Source organism: Durio zibethinus, chromosome 22 (genome assembly GCF_047325235.1).
Source record: "Durio zibethinus cultivar Kanyao isolate XHJ-2024 chromosome 22, ASM4732523v1, whole genome shotgun sequence".
NCBI classification, from domain to species: Eukaryota; Viridiplantae; Streptophyta; class Magnoliopsida; order Malvales; family Malvaceae; genus Durio; species Durio zibethinus.
In genome coordinates, this window is record NC_143183.1 from 11,363,716 (window position 1) to 11,383,715 (window position 20,000).

A 20,000-nucleotide genomic window follows, 5' to 3' on the forward strand; every position below is an offset into this window, starting at 1 on the left:
GTCAGTGTAGTGCCCGCCCGCCCGCACGTTTCATCGGTTGGCTTAGGCATACGGAGTTCACTCCCAGTCTAAGATCGGATCGGACTGAGGGTTACAGCAGTAGGATTGGCAGCACGTAGAGGGGGACCCGGCTGATCCCCAACTTGCGCATCCCACCCTTCTGGCCGGCTGAGCGCCCGCACGTTCGATTCGTGGGTTGACTTAGGCATACGGAGTTCATTCCCAGTCTAAGAATATGGAGTTTGTTCCCATTTAAGATCGGACCAAACCGAGGATTGTGGCAGCACATGCTGGGCTCGGGCATGTGCTGGTGTCCCATTTTTCTTCGCCAGGGCACCATTGTCGGAGCATCGTCGGAGAACCTTACCGACAACATTGGGGTTCCGATGATCGGAGGGGTCGGGGGGGTGTGCGCACATGATCTGTGATGGGTGCTGATACTTGGCCTTTATATTGGCCCCCTATCCCTCATCAAACCTCGAGAACTCACACCCCCTTAAAGAGCATTTGAGATTTTACAGGTTTGCTGCCAGTAGCCATTAAAGTGTCTGAAATGGGGACACTTTTTTCAAATGGTCACAAAATCTTGTGCAAGCCAAAAAAAAAATACAAGGATCATGTCTACCAAGTTTGGGGTCGAAACTTCTTCCGAAAAATTTTTAAAAATTCCCGAACCGCAAAAAGTTTCAAAAATCATGAAAAATAGAAAACGAGTCATCTTGCCATGAAACTTCACGTGAAGGCTTAAGGGACCATTGTATGAATTTATAAGCCATAAAAATGGCATTGGCAAGCAGAAATATGAAGATGTGCCTAAACCCACCTACCACCCTATCGATCCACGACTTGCGCATCCTATCTCTTTGGCCGGCGTACTGCCCGCCCGCCCGCCGGTCCGTTCATTTCGTCAGTTGGCTTAGGCATACGGAGTTCATTCCCAGTCTAAGAATGGACCGGATCGAGGGTTGTGGCAGCATGATAAGCAGCTGTGCATCCCGCCCCTCTGGCCGACTAAGCGCCCGCAAGCTCGTTTCATGGGCTGACTTAGGCATACGGAGTTCATTCCTAGTCTAAGCATATGAAGTTCATTCCCAGTCTAAGATCGAACCACACCAAGGGTTGCAATAGCACATGTTGGGCTCGGGCATATGCTGGTGCTGCATTTTTCTTCGTCGAGGCACCATCGCCGGAGCATCGTCGGAGAACCTGACCGGCGGCATTGGGATTCCGGCGATCGGGGGGGCCGGGGGGTGTGCGCACATGATGTGCCATGGGTGCTGGTACTTGGCCCTTATATTGGCCCACTATCCCTCATCAAACCATGAGAACTCACACCTCCTTAAACAGCATTTGAGATTTTATAGGTTTGCTGCCAGTAGCCATTAAAGTGTCTGAAATGGTGACACGTTTTTCAAATGGTCACAAAATCTTGTACACTTCGAGTTTTTAGCTGAATTTTTTTGTGCATGCCAAAAAAAATACAAGGATCACATCTACTAAGTTTAGGGCCAAAACGCTTTCTGAAAAAATTTTAAAAAATCCCGAACCGCAAAAAGTTTCAAAAATCATGAAAAATAGAAAACAAGTCGTCTTGCCATGAAACTTCACGTGAAGGCTTAAGGGACCATTGTATGAATTTACAAGCCATAAAAATGGCATTGGCACACAAAAATATGAAGATGTGCTAAACGTACCTACCATCCTATCGATTCACGGCTTGCGCATCCCGTCTTTCTGGCCGGCGTAGTGCCCGCCTGCTCGCTCGTTTCGTCGGTTGGCTTAGGCATACGGAGTTCATTTCCAGTCTAAGATCAGATCGAACCGAGAGTTGCGGTAGCAGGATCGGCAGCACGCAGAGAGGGACCCGACCGATCTTCGACTTGCGCATCCCACCCCTCTGGCCGGCTGAGCGCCTGCATGCTCATTTCATGGGTTAACTTAGGCATAGGGAGTTCATTTCCTAGTCTAAGATCAGACTAGACCGACGGCATTGGGGTTCCGACGATCGGGGGGGTGTGCGCACATGTTGTGCGATAGGTGCTAGTACTTGGCCCTTATATTGGCCCCCTATCCCTCATCAAACCTCGAGAACTCACAGCCCCTTAAAGAGCATTTGAGATTTTATAGGTTTGCTGCCAATAGCAATTAAAGTGTCTGAAATGGGGACACTTTGTTCAAATGGTCACAAAAACTTGTACACTTCGAGTTTTTAGCTGAATTTTTTGTGCATACCAACAAAAATACATGGATCACGTCTACCAAGTTTGGGGCCAAAACACCTTTCAAAAAAATTTTAAAATATCCCGACCCGCAAAAAGTTTCAAAAATCGTGAAAAATAAAAAACGAGTCGTCTTGCCATGAAACTTCACCTGAAGGCTTAAGGGACACCATTGTATGAATTTACAAGCCATAAAAATGGCATTTGCATGCAGAAATATGAAGATGTACCTAAACCCACCTACCACCATATCGATCCACGGCTTCCGCATCCCGTCTCTCTGACTGGCGTAGTGATCGCCCGCCTGCCCGTCCACTCATTTTGTCGGTTGGCTTAGGCATACGGAGTTCATTCGCAGTCTAAGATTGGACCATAATGAGGGTTGTGGCTGCAGGATCGGCAGCATGGAGAGTGGGACCCGGTCGATCCCCGACTTGCACATCCCACCCCTCTGGCCGGTTGAGCGCCCGCACGCTCGTTTCGTGGGTTAACTTAGGCATACGGAGTTCATTCCTAGTCTAAGATCAGACCGGATCGAGGGTTGCGGTAGCACATGCTGGGCTCGGGCATGTGCTGGTGCCGTATTTTTCTTCACCGGGGCACCATCATCGGAGCATCGCCAGAGAACCTGACAGGCGGCATTGGGGTTTCGACGATCGGGAGGGTCGGGGGGGTGTGCGCACATGATGTGCGATGGGTGCTGGTACTTGGCCCTTATATTGGTCCTCTATCCCTCATCAAACCTCGAGAACTCACACCCCCTTAAAGAGCATTTGAGATTTTACAGATTTGCTGCCAGTAGCCATTAAAGTGTCTGAAATGGTGACACTTTTTTCAAATGGTCACAAAATCTTGTACACTTCAAGTTTTTAGCTGAATTTTTTTGTGCATGCCAACAAAAATACAAGGATCATATCTACCAAGTTTGGGGCCAAAACTCTTTCCGAAAAAATTTTAAAAAATCTCGGAGCGCAAAAAGTTTTAAAAATCGTGAAAAATAGAAATCGAATCGTCTTGCCATGAAACTTCATGTGAAGGCTTAAGGGACCATTGTATGAATTTACAAGAAATAAAAATGGCATTGGCACACAGAAATATGAAGATGTGCCTAAACCCACCTACCACCCTATCGATGTACGGCTTGCGTGTCCCGTCTCTCTGGCCGACGTAGTGCCCGCCCGCTCGCTCGTTTCGTCGGTTGGCTTAGGCATAAGGAGTTAATTCCCAGTCTAAGATCAGATCAGACTGAGGGTTGTGGCAGCAGGATCGACAGCACAGCACGCAGAGGGGGACCCGACCGATCCTCAGCTTGCACATCCCGCCCCACTGGCCGGCTGAGCGCCTGCACGCTCGTTTCGTGGGTTGACTTAGGCATACAGAGTTCATTCCCAATCTAAGCATACGGAGTTCATTCCCAGTCTAACATCGGACCAGACAGAGGGTTGCAGGAGCACATGCTGGGCTCAAGCATGTGCTGGTGCCGCATTTTTCTTCGTCGGGGCACCATCATCGGAGAGCCTGACCGACGGCATTGGGGTTCTGGCGATCGGGGGGCCAGGGGGGTGTGTGCACATAATGTGCGGTGGGTGCTGGTACGTGGCCCTTATATTGGCCCCCTATCCCTCATCAGACCTCGAGAACTCACACCCCCTTAAAAAGCATTTAAGATTTTACAGGTTTGCTGCCAGTAGCCATTATAGTGTCTAAAATGGGGACACTTTTTTCAAATGGTCACAAAATCTTGTACACTTCGAGTTTTTAGCTGAATTTTTTTTTGCATGCCAACAAAAATACAAGGGTCATGTCTTCCAAGTTTTGGGCCAAAACTCCTTTCGAAAAAAATTTTAAAAAATCTCGAACTGTAAAAAATTTCCAAAATCATGAAAAATACAAAACGAGTAGTCTTGGCATGAAACTTCATGTGAAGGCTTAAGGGACCATTGTATGAATTTACAAGCCATAAAAATGGCATTGCCACGCAAAAATATAAAGATGTGCATAAACCCACCTACCACCCTATCGATCCACGGCTTGCGCATCCCGTCTCTCTGACCGGCGTAGTGCCCGCCCGGTTGTTTCGTCTTAGGCATACGGAGTTCATTCCCAGTCTAAGATCAGACCAGACTGAGGGTTGCGACAGCAGGATCGGCAGCACGCAGAGGGGGACCAGGCCGATCCCCGGCTTGCGCATCCCGCCCCTCTAGCTGGCTAAGCGCCCGCACGCTCGTTTCGTGGGTTAACTTAGGCATACGGAGTTCATTGCCAGTCTAAGCATACGAGTTCATTCCCAGTCTAAGATCAGACCAGATCGAGGGTTGCAGTAGCACATGCTGGGCTCGAGCATGTGATGGTGCCGCATTTTTCTTCGTCGGGGCACCATCATCGGAGAACCTGATCGGCAGCATTGGGGTTCCGACGATCAGGGGGGCCGGGGGGGGTGTGCACACATGATGTGCGATGGGTGCTGGTACTTGGCCCTTATATTGGCCTCCTATCCCTCATCAAATCTCGAGAACTCACACCCCCTTAAAGAGCATTTGAGATTTTACAGGTTTGCTGCCAGTAGCCATTAAAGTGTCTAAAATGGGGACACTTTTTTCAAATGGTCACAAAATCTTGTACACTTCGAGTTTTTAGTTGAATTTTTTGTGCATGCCAAAAAAAATACAAGGATCACGTCTACCAGGTTTGGGGCCAAAACTCCTTCCAAAAAAATTTTAAAAAATCCCGAACCGCAAAAAGTTTTAAAAATCATGAAAAATAAAAACGAGTCGTCTTGCCATGAAACTTCACGTGAAGGCTTAAGGGACCATTGTATGAATTTACACGCCATAAAAATAGCATTGGCATGTAAAAATGTGAAGATGTGCCTAAACCCACCTACCACCCTATCGATCTACGGCTTGCGCATCCCGTCTCTCTGGCCGACGTAGTGCCCGCCCGCCCGCTCGTTTCGTCGATTGGCTTAGGCATACGGAGTTCATTCCCAGTCTAAGATTGGACCAGATGGAGGGTTGTGGCAGCAAGATCGGCAGCACGTAGAGGGGGACCCGAGCGATCCCTGGCTTGCGCATCTCACCCCTTTGGCCGGCTAAGCGCCCGCATGCTCGTTTCGTTGGTTGACTTAGGCATACGGAGTTCATTCCCAGTCTAAGCATATGGAGTTCATTCCCAGTCTAAGATCAGCTCGGACCGAGGGTTGCGGGAGCACATACTGGGCTCGAGCTTGTGCTAGTGCATCATTTTTCTTCGCCAGGGTACCATCGTCCGAGCATCGTCGGAGAACCTTATCGACGGCATTGGGGTTCCGACGATCGGGGGGCCCGGGGGAGGTGTGCGCCCATGATGTGCGATGGGTGTTGGTACTTGGCCCTTATATTGGCCCCTTATCCCTCATCAAACCTCGAGAACTCACACCCCTTAAAGACCATTTGAGATTTTACAGGTTTGCTGCCAGTAGCCATTAAAGTGTCTGAAATGGGGACACTTTTTCCAAATAAACTATTGTACACTTCTAGTTTCTAGCTGAATTTTTTTATGCATGCCAACAAAAATACAAGGATCATGTCTACCAAGTTTGGGGCCAAAAATCCTTCCGAAAAAATTTTAAAAAATCTCGAATAGAAAAAAGTTTCAAAAATCGTAAAAATAGAAAACGAGTCATCTTGCCATGAAACTTCACGTGAAGGCCTAAGGGACCATTGTATGAATTTACAAGCCATAAAAATGGCATTGGCATTCAAAAATATGAAGATGTGCCTAAACCCACCTACCACCCAATCGATCCACGGCTTGCGCATCCCGTCTCTCTGATCGACATAGTGCCCGCCCGTCCGCCAGCCAGTTCATTTCGTCGGTTGGCTTAGGCATACGGAGTTCATTCCTAGTCTAAGATCGGATCGGATCGAAGGTTACGGCAGCAGGATTGGCAGCACGCAGAGGAGGACCTGACAGATCCCCAGCTTGCGCATCCCACCCTCCTGGCCGGCTGAGCGCCTGCACGCTCGTTTTGTGGGTTGACATAGGCATACGGAGTTCATTCCCAGTCTAAGTATACGGAGTTCATTCCCAGTCTAAGATCGGATTGGACCGAGGCTTGCAGCAGCACATGCTGGGCTCGGGCATGTACTGGTGCCGTATTTTTCTTCGTCGGGTCACCATCGTCGGAGCATCACCAGAGAACCTGTCCGCCGGCATTGGCGTTCTGACGATCGGGGGGGTCGGGGGGGTGTGTGCGCACATGATGTGCGATAGGTGCTGGTACTTGGCCCTTATATTGGACTCCTATCCCTCATCAAACCTCGAGAACTCACAGCCCCTTAATGAGCATTTAAGATTTTACAGGTTTGCTGCCAGTAGCCATTAAAGTGTCTGAAATGGGGATACTTTTTTCAAATGGTCACAAAATCTTGTACACTTCGAGTTTTTAGCTGAATTTTTTTGTGCCTGCCAAAAAAAATACAACGATCACGTCTACCAAGTTTCAGCCAAAACTCCCTCCGAAAAATTTTTTAAAAAATCCCGAACCATAAAAAGTTTCGAGAATCGTGAAAAATAGAAAACGAGTCATCTTGCCATGAAACTTCACGCGAAGGCTTAAGGGACCATTGTATGAATTTACAAGCCATAAAAATGGCACTGGCACACAGAAATATGAAGATGTGTCTAAACTCACCTACCACCCTATCGATCCACGGCTTGCGCATCTCATCTCCCTGGCCAGCGTAGTGCTCGCCCGCCCGCCCGTTTCGTCGGTTGGCTTAGGCATACGGAGTTCATTCCCAGTCTAAGATCAGATCAGACCGAGGGTTGCAGCAACAAGATCGGCAGCACGTAGAGGGGGGGTTGGGGGGGTATGTGCGCACATGATGTGCGATGGGTGCTGGTACTTGGCTCTTATATTGGCCCCCTTTCCCTCATCAAACCTCGAGAACTCACGCCCCCTTAAAGAGCATTTGAGATTTTACAGGTTTGCTGCTAGTAGCCATTAAAGTGTCTGAAATGGGGACACTTTTTTCAAATGGTCACAAAATCTTGTACACTTCGAGTTTTTAGCTGAATTTTTTCGTACAGGCCAACAAAAATACAAGGATCACGTCTACCAAGTTTGGGGGTGAAAACTCCTCCCAAAAATCTTTTAAAAAATCCCGAACCGCAAAAAGTTTTAAAAATTATGAAAAATAGAAAACGAGTGTCTCGCCATGAAACTACGCGTGAAGGCTTAAGGGACCATTGTATGAATTTACAAGCCATAAAAATGGCATTGCCACGTAGAAATATGAAGATGTGCCTAAACCCACCTACCACCCAATCGATCCATGGCTTGCGCTTCCCGTCTCTCTGGCCAGCGTAGTGCCCGCCCGACCACCCGTTCGTTTCGTCGGTTGGCTTAGGCATACGGAGTTCATTCCTAGTCTAAGATCAGATTGGACTGAGGGTTATGGTAATAGGATCTGTAGCATGCAGAGGGGGACCCGACCGATCCTCGGCTTACGCATCCTGCCCTTCTGGCCGGCTGAACACCCGCACGCTCGTTCCATGGGTTGACTTAGGCATATGGAGTTCATTCCCAGTCTAACCATACGGAGTTCATTCCCAGTCAAAGATCGGACCAGACCAACGGTTGCGACAGCACATGCTGGGCTCGGGCATGTGCTGGTGTCGCATTTTTCTTCATCGGGGCACCATCACCGGAGCATCGACGGAGAATCTGACCGACGGTATTTGGGTTCCGACGATCGGGGGGGCCGGGGGTGTACGCACATGATGTGCTATGGGTGCTGGTACTTGGCCCTTATATTGGCCCCCTATCCCTCATCAAACCTCGAGAACTCACACCCCCTAAAAGAGCATTTGAGATTTTACAGGTTCGCTGCCAGTAGCCATTAAAGTGTCTAAAATGGGACTTTTTTTCAAATGGTCACAAAATCTTGTACACTTCGAGTTTTTAATTGAATTTTTTTATGCATGCCAACAAAAATACAAGGATCGTGTCTACCAAGTTTGGGGTGAGAACTCCTTCTGAAAAAATTTTAAAAAATCCTGAATCGCAAAAAGTTTCAAAAATCGTAAAAAATAGAAAACGAGTCGTCTTGCCATGAAACTTCACATGAAGGCTTAAGGGACCATTGTATGAATTTACAAGCCATAAAAATGGCATTGGCATGCAGAAATATGAGGATGTGCCTAAACCCACCTACCACCCTATCGATCCACGGCTTGCGCATCCCGTCTCTCTGGCTGACGTAGTGCCCGCCCGTCCGTCCGCCCGCTCATTTCGTCGGTTGGCTTAGGCATACGGAGTTCATTTCTAGTCCAAGATCAGACCACACCGAGGGTTGCGACAACAAGATGGGCAGCATGCAGAGGGGGACCCGACAATTCCCCCGCTTGCTAATCCCGCCCCTCTGGCCGGTTGAGCGCCCACACGCTCGTTTCGTGGGTTGACTTAGGCATACGAGTTCATTCCCAGTCTAAGATCGGATCAGACCGAGTGTTGTGGTAGCACATGCTGGGCTCAGGCATGTGCTCGTGTCGCATTTTTCTTCGCCAGGGCACCATCGCCAGAGCATCGTTGGAGAACCTGACTGGCGGTATTAGGGTTCCGACAATCTGGGGGGCCTGGGAGGGGTGTGCGCACATGATGTGCGATGGGTACTGGTACTTGGCCCTTATATTGGCCCTCTATCCCCCATCAAACCTCGAGAACTCAAACCCCCTTAAAAACCATTTGAGATTTGACAGGTTTGCTGCCAGTAGCCATTAAAGTGTCTGAAATGGGGACATTTTTTTCAAATGGTCACAAAATCTTGTACACTTCGAGTTTTTAGTTGAATTTTTTTATGCATGCCAAAAAAAATACAAGGATCACGTCTACCATGTTTGGGGCCAAAACTCCTTCCAAAAAAATTTTAAAAAATCCCGAACCCTAAAAAGTTTTAAAAATCATGAAAAATAGAAAACGAGTCGTCTTGCCATGAAACTTCACATGAAGGCTTAAGGGACCATTGTATGAATTTACAAGCCATAAAAATGGCATTGGCACGTAGAAATATGAGGATATGCCTAAACCCACCTACCACCTTATCGATCCACGGCTTGCGCATCCCATCTCTCTGGCCAGCGTACTGCCCGCCCACCCGGCCTTCCACTCGTTTCATTGGTTGGCTTAGGCATATGGAGTTCATTCCCAGTCTAAGATCAAACCAGACTGAGGGTTACAGCTATAGGATCCGCAGCACACAGAGGGGGACCCGATCTATCCCCAGCTTGCGCACCCGCCCCTCTGGCCGGTTGAGCGCCCGTACGCTCGTTTTGTGGGTTGACTTAGGCATACGGAGTTCATTCCTAGTCTAAGCATACGGAGTTCATTCCCAGTCTAATGTCAAACCGAACCGAGGGTTGCGACAGCACATGCTGGGCTCGAGCATGTGCTGGTGTCGCATTTTTCTTCGTCGGGGCACCATCGCCGGAGCATCATCGGAGAACCTGACCTGCGGCATTGGGGTTCCGACGATCCAGGGAGCCGAGGGGGGTGTGCACACATGATGTGCGATGGGTGCTGGTACTTGGCCTTTATATTGGCCCCCTATCCCTCATCAAACCTCGAGAACTCACACGCCCTTAAAGAGGATTTGAAATTTTACAGGTTTGCTGCCAGTAGCCATTAAAGTGTCTGAAATAGGGACAGTTTTTTCAAATGGTCACAAAATCTTGTACACTTCGAGTTTTTAGCTGAATGTTTTTGTGCATGTCAATAAAAATAAAAGGATCATGTCTACCAAGTTTGGGGCCAAAACTCCTTTCAAAAAATTTTAAAAAATCCCAAACTGCAAAAAGTTTTGAAAACCGTGAAAAATAGAAAATGAGTCGTCTTGCCATGAAACTTCATGTGAAGGCTTAAGGGACCATTGTATGAATTTACAAGCCATGAAAATGGCATTGGCACGCAGAAATATGAAGATGTGCCTAAACCCACCTACCAGCCTATCGATCCGCGGCTTGAGCATCCCGTCTCTTTGGCCGGCGTAGTGCCCGCCCGCTCGTTTCATCGGTTGGCTTAGGCATACGGGGTTCATTCCCAGTCTAAGATCGGATCGGATAGAGGGTTGTGGTAGCAGGATCGGCATCACACAGAGGGGAACCCGACCGATCCCCCGCTTGCGCTTCCCACCCCTCTGGCCGGCTGAGCGCCCGTACGCTCGTTTCGTGGGTTGACTTAGGCATACCGAGTTCATTCCCAGTCTAAGCATACCGAGTTCATTCCCAGTCTAAGATCAGACCGGACAAAGGGTTGTGGCAGCACATGCTTGGCTTTGGCAAATGCTGGCACCGTATTTTTCTTCGCTGGGGCACCATCACCGAAGCATCGTCGGAGAACCTGACCAACGGCATTAGGGTTTCGGGGATCGGGGCGGCCGAGGGGGTGTGCGCATATGATGTGCGATGGGTGTGGTAGTTGGCCCTTATATTGGCCCCCTATCCCTCATCAAACCTCGAGAACTCACACCCCCTTAAAAAGCCTTTGAGATTTTACAGGTTTGCCGCCAGTAGCCATTAAAGTGTTTAAAATGGGGACACTTTTTTCAAATGGTCACAAAATCTTGTACACTTCGAGTTTTTAGCTGAATTTTTTTGTGCATGCCAACAAAAATACAAGCATCACGTATACCAAGTTTGGGGCCAAAATTCCTTCTGAAAAAATTTTAAAAAATCCCGAACCGTAAAAAGGTTTGAAAATCATGAAAAATAGAAAACGAGTCGTGTTCCCATGAAACTTCACGTGAAGGCTGAAGGGACCATTGTATGAATTTACAAGCCACAAAAATGGCATTGGCACATAGAAATATGAAGATGTGCCTAAACCCACCTACCACCCTATCGATCCATGGCTTGCGCATCCTGTCTCTCTGGCTGGCGTAGTGCCCGCGCGCCCACCTGCCCGCTCGTTTCGTCGATTGGCTTAGGCATACGAAGTTCATTCCCAGTCTAAGATTGAATCAGATGGAGGGTTGCGGTAGCAGGATCGGCAGCATGCAGAGGGGGACTCGACCTATCCCCGGGTTACGCATCCCGCCCCTCTAGCAGGCTGAGCGCCCGTACGCTCGTTTCGTGGGTTCACTTAGGCATAAGGAGTTCGTTCCCAGTCTAAGCATACCGAGTTCATTACCAGTCTAAGATCAGACCAGGCCGAGTGTTGTGGCAGCACATGCTAGGCTTGGGCATGTGCTGGTGCCGTATTATTCTTCATAGGGGCACCATCGCCGGAGCTTCGTCGGAGAACCTGACAGGCGGCATTGGGGTTCCAGCGATCGGGGGGACCGGACGGGGGGTGTGCGCACATGATGTGCGATGTGTGTGGTACTTGGCCCTTATATTGGCCCCCTATCCCTCATCAAACCTTGAGAACTCACACCCCCTTAAAGGGCATTTGAGATTTTATAGGTTTGCTGCCAGTAGCCATTAAAGTGCCTGAAATGGGGACACTTTTTTCAAATGGTCACAAAATCTTGTACACTTCGAGTTTTTGGCTGAATTTTTTTTCCATGCCAAAAAAAAATACAAGGATCATGTCTACCAAGTTTGGGGCCAAAACTCCTTCCAAAAACATTTTAAAAAATCTCGAAGCTTAAAAAGTTTCAAAAATCGTGAAAATTTGAAAACGAGTCGTCTTGCCATGAAACTTCATGTGAAGGCTTAAGGGACCATTGTATGAATTTACAAGCCATAAAAATGGCATTGGCATGCAGAAATATAAAGATGTACCTAAACCCACCTACCACCCTATCGATCCATGGCTTGCACATCCCGTCTCATTGGCCGGCGTAGTGCCCGCCCGCCCGTCCGCCCGTTCGCTTGTTTCGTCAGTTCGCTTAGGCATACGGAGTTCATTCCCAGTCTAAGATCGGACCGGACTGAGGGTTCCTGTAGTAGGATCGGCAGTATGCAGATGGGGACTTGGTTGATCCCTGGCTTGCGCATCCCGCTCCTCTAGCCGGTTGAGCGCCCGCACGCTCGTTTCGTGGGTTGACTTAGGCATACGGAGTTCATTCCCAGTCTAAGCATACGGAGTTCATTCCCAGTCTAAGATCGGACCAGACCGAGGGTTGCAGCATCACATGCTCGGCTCGGGCATGTGCTGGTGCCACATTTTTCTTCGCCGAGGCACCATCGCCGGAGCATCACTAGAGAACCTGACTGACGACATTGTGGTTTCGGCGATCGGGGGGGCCGGGGGGTGTGCGCACATGATGTGCGATGGGTGTGGTACTTGGCCCTTATATTGGCCCCCTATCCCTCATCAAACCTCAAGAACTCACACCCTCTTAAAGAGCATTTGAGATTTTACAGGTTTGCCGCTAGTACCCATTAAAGTGTCTGAAATGGGGACACTTTTTTCAAATGGTCACAAAATCTTGTACACTTCGATTTTTTAGCTGAATTTTTTTGTGCATGCCAAAAAAAATACAATTATCATGACTACCAAGTTTGGGGCCAAAACACCTTTCGAAAAAATTTAAAAAAATCCCGAACTGTAAAAAGTTTCAAAAATCATGAAAAATAGAAAATGAGTCGTCTTGCCATGAAACTTCACGTGAAGGCTTAAGGGACCATTGTATGAATTTACAAGCTGTAAAAATGGCATTGGCACGCAGAAATATGAAGATGTGACTAAACCCACCTTCCACCCTATCGATCCACGGCTTGCGCATCCCGTCTCTCTGGCCGGCGTAGTGCCCGCCCGCCCGCTCGTTTCGTCGGTTGGCTTAGGCATACGGAGTTCATTCCTAGTATAAGATCAGACCGGATAGAGGGTTGCGGTAGTAGGATCGGCAGCATGTCGAGGGGGACCCAACCGATCCCCGGCTTACGCATCCCACCCCTCTGGCAGGTTGAGCGCCCGTACGCTCGTTTCGTGGGTTGACTTAGGCATACGGAGTTCATTCCCAGTCTAAGCATATGGAGTTCATTCCCAGTCTAAGATCGGACCGGACCGAGGGATGCAGCAGTACATCTTGGGCTCGAGCATGTGTTGGTGCCACATTTTTCTTCGTCGGGGCACCATCGTCGGAGCATCACCGGAGAACCTGACCGGCGGCATTGGGGTTCCGGCGATCGGGGGGCCGGGGGGTGTGTGCGCACATGATGTGCGATGGGTGCTGGTAATTGGCCCTTATATTGGCCCCGTATCCCTCATCAAACCTTGAGAACTCACACCCCCTTAAAAAGCATTTGAGATTTTACAGGTTTGATGCCAGTAGCCATTAAAGTGTCTGAAATGGGGACACTTTTTTCAAATGGTCGCAAAATCTTGTACACTTCAAGTTTTTAGCTGAATTTTTTTGTGCATGTCAAAAAAAATACAAGTATCAAATCTACAAAGTTTGGGGCCAAAACTCCTTCCGAAAAAATTTTAAAAAATCTTGAACCTCAAAAAGTTTCAAAAATCATGAAAAATAGAAAACGAGTCGCCTTGCCATGAAACTTCACGTGAAGGCTTAAGGGGCCATTGTATGAATTTACAAGCCATAAAACTGGCATTGGCACATAGAAATATGAAGATGTGCCTAAACCCACCTACCACCCTATCGATCCACGGCTTGCGCATCCCGTCTCTCTGGCCGACGTAATGCCCGCCCGCCCGCTCGTTTCATCGGTTGGCTTAGGCATACGGAGTTCATTCCCAGTGCAAGATCAGACCAAACCGAAGGTTGCGGTAATAGGATCAACAGCACACAAAGGAGGACCCGATCGATCCCCGGCTTGCGCATCCCGCCCTTCTGGTCGGCTGAGTGCCCGCACGCTCGTTTCGTGGGTTGACTTAGGCATACAGAGTTCATTCCCTGACTAAGCATACGGAGTTCATTCCCAGTGTAAGATCGGATCGAACCGAGGGTTGCGGTAGCACATGCTGGGCTCGGGCATGTGCTAGTGCCGCATTTCTCTTCACCGGGGCACCATCGTCGGAGAACTTGACCGGCGGCATTGGGGTTCCAACGATCGGGGGGGCCGGGGGGGTGTGCGCACATGATGTGCGATGGGTGCTGGTACTTGGCCCTTATATTGGCCCCCTATCCCTCATCGAACCTTGAGTACTCACACCCCCTTGAAGAGCATTTGAGATTTTACAGGTTTGCTGCCAATAGCCATTAAAGTGTCTGAAATGAGGACAGTTTTTTCAAATGGTCACAAAATCTTGTACACTTTAAGTGTTTAGCTGAATTTTTTTGTGCTTGCCAACAAAAATATAAGGATCACGTCTACCAAGTTTAGGGCCAAAACTCCTTCTGAAAAAATTTTAAAAAATCCCGAACCGCAAAAAATTTTAAAAATCATGAAAAATAGAAAACGACTGGTCTTGCCATGAAACTTCACGTGAAGGCTTAAGGGACCATTGTATGAATTTAAAATTTATAAAAATGGCATTGGCACATAGAAATATGAAGATGTGCCTAAACCCACCTACCACCCTATCGATCCACGGCTTGCATATCCCGTCTCTCTGGCTGGTGTAGTGGCCGCCCGTCCGCTCCTTTCGTCGGTTGGCTTAGGCATACGGAGTTCATTCTCATTCTAAGATTGGACCGGACCGATGGTTGCGGCAGTAGGATCGACATCACACAGAGGGGGACCCGGTCGATCCCCGGCTTGCGCATCCCGCCGCTCTAGCTGACTGTGTGCCCGCACGCTCATTCGTGGGTTGACTTAGGCATACGGAGTTCATTCCCAGTCTAAGCATACGGAGTTCATTCCCAATCTAAGATAGGACCGAACCGAGGGTTCCAGCAGCATATGCTGGGCTTGGGCATGTGCTGGTGTCGCATTTTTCTTCACCGGGGCACCATCGTTGGAGCATCGCCGGAGAACCTGACCGGCGGCATTGGGGTTCCGATGATCGGGGGGCTGGGGGTGTGCGCACATGATGTACGGTGGGTGCTGGTACTTGGCCCTTATATTGTTCCCCTATCCCTCATCAAACTTCGAGAACTCACCCCCCCTTAAAAAGCATTTGAGATTTTACAAGTTTGTTTCTAGTAGCCATTAAAGTGTCTGAAATGGGGACACTTTTTTTAAATGGTCACAAAATCTTGTACACTTCGCGTTTTTAGCTAAATTTTTTTGTGCATGCCAAAAAAAAATACAAGGATCACGTCTACCAAGTTTGGGATAAAAACTCCTTCCAAAAAATTTTTGAAAAATCCCGAATAGTAAAAAGTTTCAAAAATCATGAAAAATAGAAAACGAGTCGTCTTGCCATGAAACTTCATGTGAAGGCTTAAGGGAACATTGTATGCATTTACAAGCCATAAAAATGGCATTGGCATGCAGAAATATGAAGATGTGCCTAAACCCACCTACCATCCTATCGATCCACGGCTTGCACATCCCATCTCTCTGGCCCTTATATTGGCCCCCTATCCATCATCAAACCTTGAGAACTCACACCCCTTTAAAGAGCATTTGAGATTTTATAGGTTTGCTGCCAGTAGCCATTAAAGTGTCTGAAATGGGGACACTTTTTTCAAATGGTCACAAAATCTTGTACACTTCGAGTTTTTAGCTAAATGTTTTTGTGCATGCCAAAAAAAATACAAGGATCACGTCTACAGGTTTGGGGCCAAAACTCCTTCCGAAAAAATTTTAAAAAATCCCGAACCATAAAAAGTTTCAAAAATCATGAAAAATAGAAAATGAGTCGTCTTGCCATGAAACTTCACGTGACGGCTTAAGGGACCATTGTATGAATTTACAAGCCATAAAAATGGCGTTGGCACGCAAAAATATGAAGATGTGCCTAAACTCACCTACCACCCTATCGATCTACGGCTTGCGCATCCCGTCTCTCTGGCCGACGTAGTGCCCGTCCGCCCGCCCACCCGTTCGTTTCATCGGTTGGCTTAGGCATATGGAGTTCATTCCTAGTCTAAGATTGGACTGGACCGAGGGTTGCGACAGCAGGATCGGTAGCACGTAGAAGGGGACCCGGTCGATCCCCGACATGCGCATCCCTCCCCTCTGGCCGGTTGGGCACCCGCACGCTCATTTCGTGGGTTGACTTAGGCATACGGAGTTCATTCCCAGTCTAAGCATATGGAGTTCATTCCCAATCTAAGATCGGACCAGACTGAAAGTTACAGCAGCACATGCTGGGCTCGAGCATGTGCTGGTGCCACATTTTTCTTCATCGGGGCACCATTGTCGGAGCATCGTTGGAGAACCTGACCGACGGCATTGGGGTTCCGGCGATCGGGGGTGCCAGGGGGGTGTGCGTACATGATGTGCGATGGGTGCTAGTACTTGGCCCTTATATTGGCCCCCTATCCCTCATCAAACTTTAAGAACTCACACCCCCTTAAGGAGCATTTGAGATTTTACAGGTTTGCTGCCAGTAGCCATTAAAGTGTCTGAAATGGGGACACTTTTTTCAAATGGTCACAAAATCTTGTACACTTCGAGTTTTTAGCTGAATTTTTTTGTGCATGCCAACAAAAATACAAGGATCATGTCTACCATGTTTGGGGCCAAAAATCCTTCCAAACAAATTTTAAAAAATCCTGAACTGTAAAAAGTTTCAAAAATCTTTAAAAATAGAAAACGAGCCGTCTTGCCATGAAACTTCACGTGAAGGCTTAAGGGACCATTGTATGATTTTACAAGCCATAAAAATGGCATTGGCATGCAGAAATATGAAGATGTGCCTAAACCCACCTACCACCCTATCGATCGACGGCTTACGCATCCCGTCTCTCTAGTCGACGTAGTGCCCGACCGCCCACTCGCCTGCTCGTTTCATCGGTTGGCTTAAGCATACGGAGTTCATTCCCAATCTAAGATCAGACGGGATCAAGGGTTGCAGCAGTAGGATCGGTAGCATGCAGAGGGGGACCTAGCCAATCCCCAGCTTGTGCATCCAGCCCTCTGGTCGGCTGAGCGCCCGTACGCTCATTTTGTGGGTTAACTTAGGCATACATAGTTCATTCCCAGTCTGAGCATACGGAGTTCATTCCCAGTCTAAGATCGGACTGGACCAAGGGTTGCGACCGCACATACTGGGCTCGAGCATGTGCTGGTGCCGCATTTTTTTTCGTCGGGGCACCATCGTCAGAGCATCGTTGGAGAACCTGACTGGCGGCATTGGGGTTTCGGTGATCGAGGGGGCCGGGGGGGTGTGTGCACATGATGTGCAATGGGTGCTGGTACTTGGCCCTTATATTGGCCCCCTATCCCTCATCAAACCTTGAGAAGTCACACCCCCTTAAAGAGCATTTGAGATTTTACAGGTTTGCTGTCAGTAGCCATTAAAGTGTCTCAAATGGGGACACTTTTTTCAAATGGTCACAAAATCTTGTACACTTCGAGTTTTTAGCTGAATTTTTTTGTGCATGCCAACAAAAATACAAGGATCACGTCTACCAAGTTTTGGCCAAAACTCCTTACGAAAAAATTTTAAAAAATCTTGAACCGTAAAAAGTTTCCAAAATTGTGAAAAATAGAAAACAAGTCATCTTGCCGTGAAACTTCATGTGAAGGCATAAGGGACCATTGTATGGATTTTCAAGCCATAAAAATTTCATTGGCACACAGAAATATGAAGATGTGACTAAACCCACCTACCACCCTATCGATCCACGGCTTGCGCATCCCGTCTCTCTGGCCGGTGTAGTGCCTGCCTGCCCCCCCTCGCCCGCTCGTTTCGTCGATTGGCTTAGGCATACGGAGTTCATTCCCAGTCTAAGATCGAACCAGACCGAGGGTTACGGCAGCAAGATTGGTAGCACGTAGAGGGGGACCCGATCGGACCCCGACTTGCGCATCCCACGCCTCTGGCCGGCTGAGCGCCCGCACGTTCGTTTCGTGGGTTGACTTAGGCATACGGAGTTCATTCCCAATCTAAGCATACAGAGTTCATTCCCTGTCTAAGATCGGACTGGACCGAGGGTTGCGGCAGCACATGCTGGGCTCGGGCATATGCTGGTGCCGCATTTTTCTTCGTCGAGGCACCATCGTCGAAGCATCGTCGGAGAACCTAACCGACGGCATTGGGGTTCCGTCGATCGGGGGGACTGGGGGGGTGTGGCACATGATGTGCGATGTGTGCGGGTACTTGGCCCTTATATTGGCCCCCTATCCCTCATCAAACCTCGAGAACTCACACCCCCTTAAAGAGCATTTGAGATTTTACAGGTTTGCTGTCAGTAGCCATTAAAGTGTCTGAAATGGGGACACTTTTTTCAAATGGTCACAAAATATTGTACACTTCGAGTTTTTAGTTGAATTTTTTTGTGCATTTCAACAAAAATACGAGGATCACGTGTACCAAGTTTGGGGGCAAAAATCCTTCTGAAAAAATTTTAAAAAATCTCGAACCGCAAAAAGTTTTAAAAATCATGAAAAATAGAAAACGAGTTGTCTTGCCATGAAGCTTCACGTGAAGGCTTAAGGGATGATTGTATGAATTTACAAGCCATAAAAATGGTATTGGCACACAAAAATATAAAGATGTACCAAACCCACCTACCACCCTATCGATCCACGGCTTGCGCATCCTGTCTCTCTGGGCAGCGTAGTGCTCGCCCGCTCACCCGCCCGCTCGTTTCATCAGTTGGCTTAGGTATACGGAGTTCATTCCCAGTCTAAGATTGGATCGGACCAAGGCTTGCAACAGCATGTGCTAGGCTCAAGCATGTGCTGGTGCCATATTTTTCTTCGTCAGGGCACCATCGTCGGAGCATAGCCAGAGAACCTGACCGATGACATTGGTGTTCCAGCGATTGGGGGGGCCGGGGGGTGTGCGCACATGATGTGCGATGGGTGATGGTATTTGGCCCTTATATTGGCCCCCTATCCCTCATCAAACCTCGAGAACTCACACCCCCTTAAAGAGTATTTGAGATTTTACAGGTTTGCTGCCAGTAGCCATTAAAGTGTCTGGAATGGGGACACTTTTTTCAAATGATCACAAAATCTTGTACACTTCGAATTTTTAGCTGAACTTTTTTGTCCAGGCCAACAACAATACAAGGATCACGTCTACCAAGTTTGGGTCCAAAACTCCTTCCGAAAAAATTTTAAAAAATCTCGAACCATAAAAAGTTTCAAAAATCATGAAAATTAGAAAACGAGTCGTCTTGCCATGAAACTTCACGTGAAGGCTTAAGGGACCATTGTATAAATTTTCAAGCCATAAAAATGGCATTGGCACACAAAAATATGAAGATGTGCCTAAACCCACCTACCACCCTATCGATCCAAGGCTTGCGCATCCTGTCTTTTTGGCCAGCGTAGTGCCCACCCGCCCGCCGGCCGCTTGTTTCATCGGTTGGCTTAGGCATACAGAGTTCATTCCCAGTCTAAGATCAGACCGAACCGAGGGTTGCGATAGCAGGATCGACACCACGCAGAGGGGGACCCGATCTATCCCCGGCTTGCGCATCTCGCCCCTCTGGCCAGCTAAACGCCCGCACGCTCGTTTCATGGGTTGACTTAGGCATACGGAGTTCATTCCCAGTCTAAAATCGGATCGGACCGAGGGTTGCGACAGCACATGCTGGGCTCAAGCATGTGCTGGTGCCGCATGTTTCTTCACCGGGGCACCATCGTTGGAGCATCACCGGAGAACCTGACCGACGGCATTGGGGTTCCGACGATCGGGGGGCCGGGGGGTGTGCACACATGATGTGTGATGGGTGCTGGTACTTGGCCCTTATATTGGCCCCTTATCAATCATCAAACTTTGAGAACTCACACCCCCTTAAAGTGTATTTGAGATTTTACAGGTTT